Source organism: Nuphar pumila, chromosome 4 (assembly GCF_984573655.1).
Source record: "Nuphar pumila chromosome 4, dmNupPumi1.hap1.1, whole genome shotgun sequence".
NCBI classification, from domain to species: Eukaryota; Viridiplantae; Streptophyta; class Magnoliopsida; order Nymphaeales; family Nymphaeaceae; genus Nuphar; species Nuphar pumila.
The window spans coordinates 44,051,265-44,058,960 of record NC_143252.1 but is presented as its reverse complement, the minus strand read 5'-3'; positions in this window follow the sequence as shown (position 1 = coordinate 44,058,960).

Sequence of the window (7,696 nt, the reverse complement as noted above, 5' to 3'; positions counted from 1 at the left end):
GTGTGTTTTTTAATATTTACACGGAGAGACTGCCTTCAGAATCAGAGACCTAGCCACGGTGACTCTACTTGTACTTTTAGTAGCTATCTTGGCAGCGTAAAACTCCGTGGGGTTGCCCCTTGCCTCTAGGGAGTCACCAGGCTTGGGCTTGCACAAGGTGTAGAGAGGGGTGTTTTAATAATAAAGATTTTGAGTTTTTTTTTATTGGAAAGAGATGGAGTGATTTTATGAGAGAAAGAGAGAGAGAGAGAGAGAGAGAGAGAGAGAGAGAGAGAGAGACGAAAGTAATTCAACATTACCACTCATGAAGATCAACAAAATGTTGAACCCATGAACTGAACAAGAGCAAAAGCCAAAACAAATAAATAAAGCACAAGAGAAAAGAACATCAGACAAATAAAATGGGCTCATGCCGAAGCCGCTTGGCCAGATTGCGACAAAGGATAGGTAGCATCAGCAAAAGGGAGTGGAAGATCACTAAAATGCATACGCAAGATCGCATAAACATCTACCAAGATTTTATGCACCAGGTTTTGAATGTTAACTAGAATATGACGAAAATGAGCATCGTTTCGCGCCATCCAAACAAACCACCAAGAAGTAAGCAACCATGTCTGCCAGATGAACCTCCACCTCTTGCTGCGCCTAATACAAACCGGCCTCAAGACCAGATCTAGCGCAAAGGACTCCTCCTTAACAAATACTTCAGGATGCTTTCAGGTCCTACTAAAGATTTCCACAAATATTGGGCAAGACCAGAACAAGTGAAACGTAGATTCTTCTGCAGCTTGACAAAGCACACACCAACTTGGGAGTTGAATGCCCCACTTCTTTAAATTACTGTGGGTCTGGATCCTATCGTGCAAAATTAACCAAGCCAGGACTCGAGAATGAAGGGAAGGACCCTTCGCCCAAAGCACATCTTTGGGCAACCAATCAGCCCCTGGCGGTAACAACGATCTATAGACTTTTTTGGTGAGAAACTCTTCGCTTGGTGCCAATGCCCACTGCAACCACTGACCAAAATTTTTAGAGACCTCAAAATGGTCTCTAAAGTAGGCTAAAACCCTCAACCACGATTTACGTAAGTGCGAGAGCGCCAAACCTTGGTTTCCCAGACGAACCGGGATAAGAGCTAGATCGCCATATTTAGCAAGAAGCAAACTAGCACAAGGATTATCAGGTTGGTGGGCCAACCAACATTGCTTGGCGACAAGAACAATGCTTCACAGTCTGGGCGCAGGAATGCCTAAACCAGCCATACGCCGAGGTAAGACCACCGAACGCCAACCAATCAAGTGACGTTTACCCTTGAGTTGACACCCAGACCATAGAAAGCCTGCCAGCAAGCGCGTCAGCTGCTTCTCTACTCCCACAGGCATCACAAACATAGACATGAAAAATTCTGGAATAGTTGAAAGAACATGTCTGACTAAGGTTAGACGGCCAGCGCTGGAGAGATAAGACAACTGCCACGAAAGCAATTTGCGCTTCACTTTTTGAAGTGTCGGAGCCCAAGCAGCTGAAGAGAGGTGCTTCACTTGTAACGGCAAGCCAAGGTACATAATAGGCAAGTCAGAAGTAGTGCAATTAAAAATTCTCTTTCTAGCTGCAAGCATATTGGCATTAACATTGAACATGGTAATAAAGCATTTGGTCTCATTTAGAAAAAGCCCGGATAGGAAGAGAAAGAACTGAATGATAAGCTTGAACCTAAGCATCTGTTGAACATTTGCACAACCAAAAATGATCATATCATCAGCATAAGTAAGAATATGACCTGGGAAGTCAAAAACCTGCAAAGGATCAATGAAACCCGATACAACAGCCCGCTTAAGCAAGACCACAAAACCCTCAGCAACTGCATTAAACAACAAAGGCGATAGGGGGCACCCTTGCCGCAAACCCTGTCCCAACTTGAACCGGTCTCCTCTAATACCATTGATATTTAACATGGCCTGAGCATTTGAGACCAGCTCTCTCACCCAACCAGAAAAACGACGACCAATACCAAAATTTGCTAACATTTGAAATAAGAATGTCCAATGCACAGAGTCAAAAGCTTTATGAAAGTCTAATTTAAGGAAAAAGTAAGGTTGACCGCTATGCTGCAAGGAATGGACAACCTCAGACGCCATGATGAACGAGTGTTGAACCCTCTTATTACGAATAAAGGCAAACTGAGAGTCTGAAAAATCTGGTTAGCCACCGATTTTAGCCTATTCGCCAAAACCTTGGCAAACATCTGATAGAGAGTACTCATAACTGAGATTGGTCGAAATCGAGAAATATCAGTGGCCTCATCATCTTTCGGAATGAGCAAAATAATAGCAACATGCAAATGATAAGGCAGTCTGAAGTTATGATGGAACTCATCAAACATGCTCACCACGTCTGATTTAACACAGTCCCAAAAGATTCTAAAAAAGTCGACATGAAACCCGTCAATGCCAGGCGCTTTCCAACCCAACAGATCCTTAATGGCCGAAAAAATCTCATCGTCAGAGAACCTTTTTTGCATAGATCTGGCTTGCTCAGGCTGAATTGAGCCAACTAGGATATTACCAAAGACACCCTCCGCAGTTAACGAAGCAGAATATAAGTCCTTAAAGTATAGCGAGACTGCCGGATTAACGTGTTGATTGAGATAAGAAACACCCTCAATGGAGATAGAAGGAACAACCTTCCTCCTATGACGATGGGAAGCATATGAATGAAAAAATTTAGTGTTGCCATCACCAGCCGCAAGCCATTTCACCCTAGACCTTTGCTTCCAACAAATTTCCTCTGTGATCCTCCAGCTTTTCAAGAGCATAGTTAATTCTAAGGACCTGGCCTGGAGTATGAGAAGCTGTAAATCAGAAAGAGAGTCAGGAGAAGACATAGACTGATACAACGCAGAAATCTCTTGATCCCATGCGACTATTTGCTGAAATTTCTCCACCTTATGACTATGAAGCCAAGCTTTGATATCCTTAGCTAGATGAGAAAGCTTATTTTGAACATGTAACGCGGCCCAATGCTCATCAACAGTTTTGTTCCAAGAATTAGTAACAACCAAGAGAAAATCTGGCTCCTGAAGCCACCATTCTTCAAACGCAAAGCTCCTAGTGGGCTGAAAGCCATCCCCCAATGAGTGATGATCTGCCCATAATCCGAGATAGAGGGAGCAAACAACACAAACTTAACATCGGGAATGAGGTCCAATAAATTAAGGGTGACAAAGACCCTATCAAGGACCCTACAACACGAACGAGACTGCATATTCGACCAAGAGAAGCGCTCACTAGTTAAAGGAATAGGGTAGAGAAAATGACAATGAACAAAGTCTTGAAAACCTCGCATAGAGGGATTAGGAATTACGAGGTTATTAGAGTCATGGATAGATAACAAACAATTGAAATCTCCCATAAGAAGGTGACAATCCACGCTGGAAATGATAACCCTATCCAAATCATCCCAAAAAGCGGGCCTCATAGTGGCGAGATTAGGTCCATAAACAACAGAAACCACTACTCTTCTATCAACTGCCTGCAAACTGAAAGCAACAGATAGAGAGAAAAGACCCACATCCAGCTGAGATAAATGTAAAGACTGCTTTTCCAAGATAAGGATACCTCCTGCATGATTTATCGCTGGCTTAAAGAAATAGTCAGCTCCCTACCAGATGCTAGAAACGACCACCAACGAGATGACCTCCATTTTAGTTTCACATAAAGCAAGAAGGTTGGGCTTTTGCTCCCTAACCCAATTAGCCAAAAACAGGCATTTAGCGGGACAATTTAAGCCCCTAACATTCCAACAAACAGTCTTCATGGAACAAAATCTGGAAAAACCCATGGTTGGTGGCTTTGATATGACCTTCTTGGGGACCTAGCATCGGTAGCTGAAACAATTAACGAAGGCCTCCTTCTTCTTTGCCGACCACCAGCATTGACAGACGACCTTAAGTGACTATCGAAAATGCCCAACTGCTCGCAGTCTGCTCCACCAGAGTCGCAGAGAGAGTCCCCAATAATCGCAGAAATAACTGAAATCGTAGAACCCATATCAACAGTTATAGCTTGCAGTTGTGAAGAAGAGAGAGAGAGATATCCAGCAACTTAGCTGCATCGACAACCGTGACACCCAAAGGTTGTGGACTAGGATGCTGCTGACCCTGTGCCGGACTAATGGAAGAGGCCGCGTTTGGTGGAATATCAAAAGATTTGGTAGAAGAAAAAACCTCTGAGACATAATGCGATACAGGGAGAGGACGATAAACCGAGGAGCCAAGCACCATGTATCTGATTGCCAGGTTGGTTCTAACATTAAACGCAATAAGATTGATAACCAGATAGTCAGAGCGTCTGGAGGAAAAAATAATAAGGGACGATTGCAAATTCGTCCTTTGTCCATCACGCGCAAGCCTACCCAACTGCGCCTCCAAGCTGAAATGACAATTGGTATAAAGAGAAGCATATACCAGGCCCCGAGCTTGAGAAAAAGCTAACGACTGAACTCCATTAGAGAAAGCATTGCTATCATGGTCAAATTTTTGTGGGCTCACCCTAGACAGAGGTCATGATGGCGAGGATGGCAAAAATTTTCTCTGCTTTCCACGAGCATGCCTACCCAACCGCGCCACCAGCCTGCCGCGAGAATTAGCGCAAAAATAATCAGACGTCAAACTTTGTGCATTATAAATAGTGAGCGGAAAATCTCCAAGAGAGTAAGCATTGATGGTAGAGCCAAATTTTTTGGAGCCCACCCCTGGCAGAACTTGCAACGGTTGGGAGATGCCATCAAAAGCTGGCGAAGAGTCTAACATAGCTGGAGCAATAGACGGAAAAGAAATCCCAAAGTGCTGCGGCCGGACCGGGACCCAGATAGACCCAATCTTGACAGCATTAAAAGAAATCGTCGGGTTATGGAGATTGTCAATCTGCACCCATGGCGAGAAGGATAATTTTTGGGAAGGCCGTTCAGGATTCCGACTTGCCGGATGACGCACCACCCCAGAAAAATCTTTAGAGACTAGATTCATCCCCGACGAATGGGAATGTGAGGGGTTAGATTGTCTTCGCTTCCAGACTGGGTGCTGACGAGAGAGAAAAGATAAGCCGCACTTATGACAATCACAGCGTTTGTGGAAGTTCAAAGAAAAATAATTAGCACACCACCAACCCCCCGGCCTGGCATGACTCAACTGAGATCTATAGCAAATGGCATGGAAGAAGCTTTGCCAAGTAGATGGGACTTGCTTCTATCCTCGATCAACAACCCATTCTGGAAGCTCACGAATGAAGAAAGGAGAAACAAGCAAAGCCTTAACAGAGCACGCTTCAAGAGGCTCCCATCTAATAGCTCGCAGAACAAACTTAATGTCCGAAATACGAAAAGAGCCCACATCTAGGCATGATCGGAGGGACTCCGAAAGCTTACAGAAGAACCAACGATTGAGTCTGAAAGGCAAGACAACATCCAATCCCCATCGACGAAGCACAAAGGCTGCACCCCAGTCATTCACAGCTTCCTTGATGAAATGTAGGGCTCACAGGTTGACTCTCAATAGGAGATCGGGAGCAAGCCCCCAAAAATGGCTAGGCGAGGGGCGCATAACCGAATGACGAAAGGCACCGATGAAGGAGCCTACGAAACTCTGAAAAAGGAAATAAACAAGATAGAGGCACACTTGCGAGAGTCGGGGACTCCGGCGGTGATCGGCATGACCAACCAACGCAGCACAAGCTGCCACCAAGACCTGGTCATGCTAGCTCAACCTGCCATACCTACTATCGTTGTGTTGGCAACATAAAATGATCCGAGGCTAGGACCCCTGCCCGTGGAGAGAGAGGAGTTACGAATGGTAATTTATTAGTTTAGCAAAAATATTATAATGCGCCATGCAACACTTTTTTTTTCTTTTCAAAAATTATAAAATAACCCTATAAATTTCTAATTACATTGGCAAAGCACAAGGCAAGCATGTCAATTAAGAAAAAGTTACAAAGCACTTAATTTTTGGCACCCATTGCCCTTCGGCTTTTATAAGATTTAGGAATTTAGGGAGAGAAGATGCAGATTAATAACTCTGACATCATGAAAGTCCTAAAGATGACTAAAATGTTATCCAACGAAAGGGCTATCTTATCACTAAACCGATTCAGTATTAAACGATCCATGAGTCATTGATGAAAAAGGAATTCGAGCCAGACAAAAATATGTGAAGGGAAATTAATACTTGCAATATGGAGATTGGAGAGGAAGCATTTAATTGACTCCATGTGCTCTCATAAATCATGAGAATCCTAACTGTCTTGATCCTTTGTTGGATCAATATGTGAAAGCTGTTTTAAAAAGTGAAGTTGGATCAGTAGGCTTGAAAGCATGGCCATCCAATATGGACAAAAACTCATTCTATCATATTCATCTTTTTTACTTATGAAAATTTAGATTCATTTTGCTACCCGTTTGTTTCAAGGGTGATCTATGAATGGCACACCTTTCAAACAACACCGGACCCGTTGGAAACCAGCGGTTTACTATGAAAACAATGGGGCTCACGTCATGGGTGTTATGGTGGTCATTTCACCCATATGGGAAAACAACCCATTTTCTGTTATGGGTGTATGTTTCATCCATCATGGGAAAACAACCAATTTTCATATGAAAATGAAGCATTTTCCCATGAAATAAATGAGCAAACTGATTTTCATATTTAAGGTCTATGGTGGCAGTTGTTTCCAATCATGGGTGAAACAAACACCCTGAGATTGACATAAAAATTTGCCAGGATGGCAGGTGGGAGTCCCAGCCTTTCCCACCTCCATGCCCATTTAGAGCCTGTTGGTTTTCATGCAATCTTCATGGGGAATTGCTGAGTTGGCATCATTTTCCCTTCCCATCATGAGTGTAATAAGCATCAAATTATCATGGTAGAAAAGTACCATGCTGGCACAAATGCCAGTTTTTTCTACAATTGCCACTTTTTACATGCAAATCCTTTAGTACCTTTCCTATTATTAAAGCATTCTCATAGGAAGACTGAGCTGACAGAATTTTTTTTTAGTTTGTGAAGATAGATACATGTCTAGTTGAGGTTGCTTTTGATCCTTACTAATCTGGTCCACACGTTGAGATGGATCCACCTATTGTGAAGGCCAACTCAAATCAATACTCTTACTTCTCGAGAGTCCACATATAAAAAAATATAGTTCAAAATTTGCAAATCCCCACATTGGAAAGATTGTGAAGACAGATACATGTCTAGTTGACGTTGCTTTTGATCCTCACCAATCTGGTCCACACGTTGAGATGGATACACCTATTGTGAAGGCCAACTCAATTCAATACTCTTACGTGGGTGACGTTCAGGAGAGTCCACATATAAAAAAAGAGTTTAAAGTTGTCAAGTCCCTATGTTGGAAAGAAATCTTGTAACATGGGTTTGAAGATTCTTAATTATAATGCAATTAGAAAACCTATTATTGTTGAGAATGACAAGAAGATATCATGGCTGAAGTGTTAATCAACCTTACGCAAATGATTCCTTCATGAAAATACCTCACTCGCATGCAATGATACTTTTTTACATCCAAGAGCTTTAGAGTATGAACTAACAATCTCATTTCCAACAAATCATCATGGTGATAATAAAGTATAAGGTCAACATTCATGTTGGTTGAGAACCCAAAAAAATTTGAATGTAGCTTTA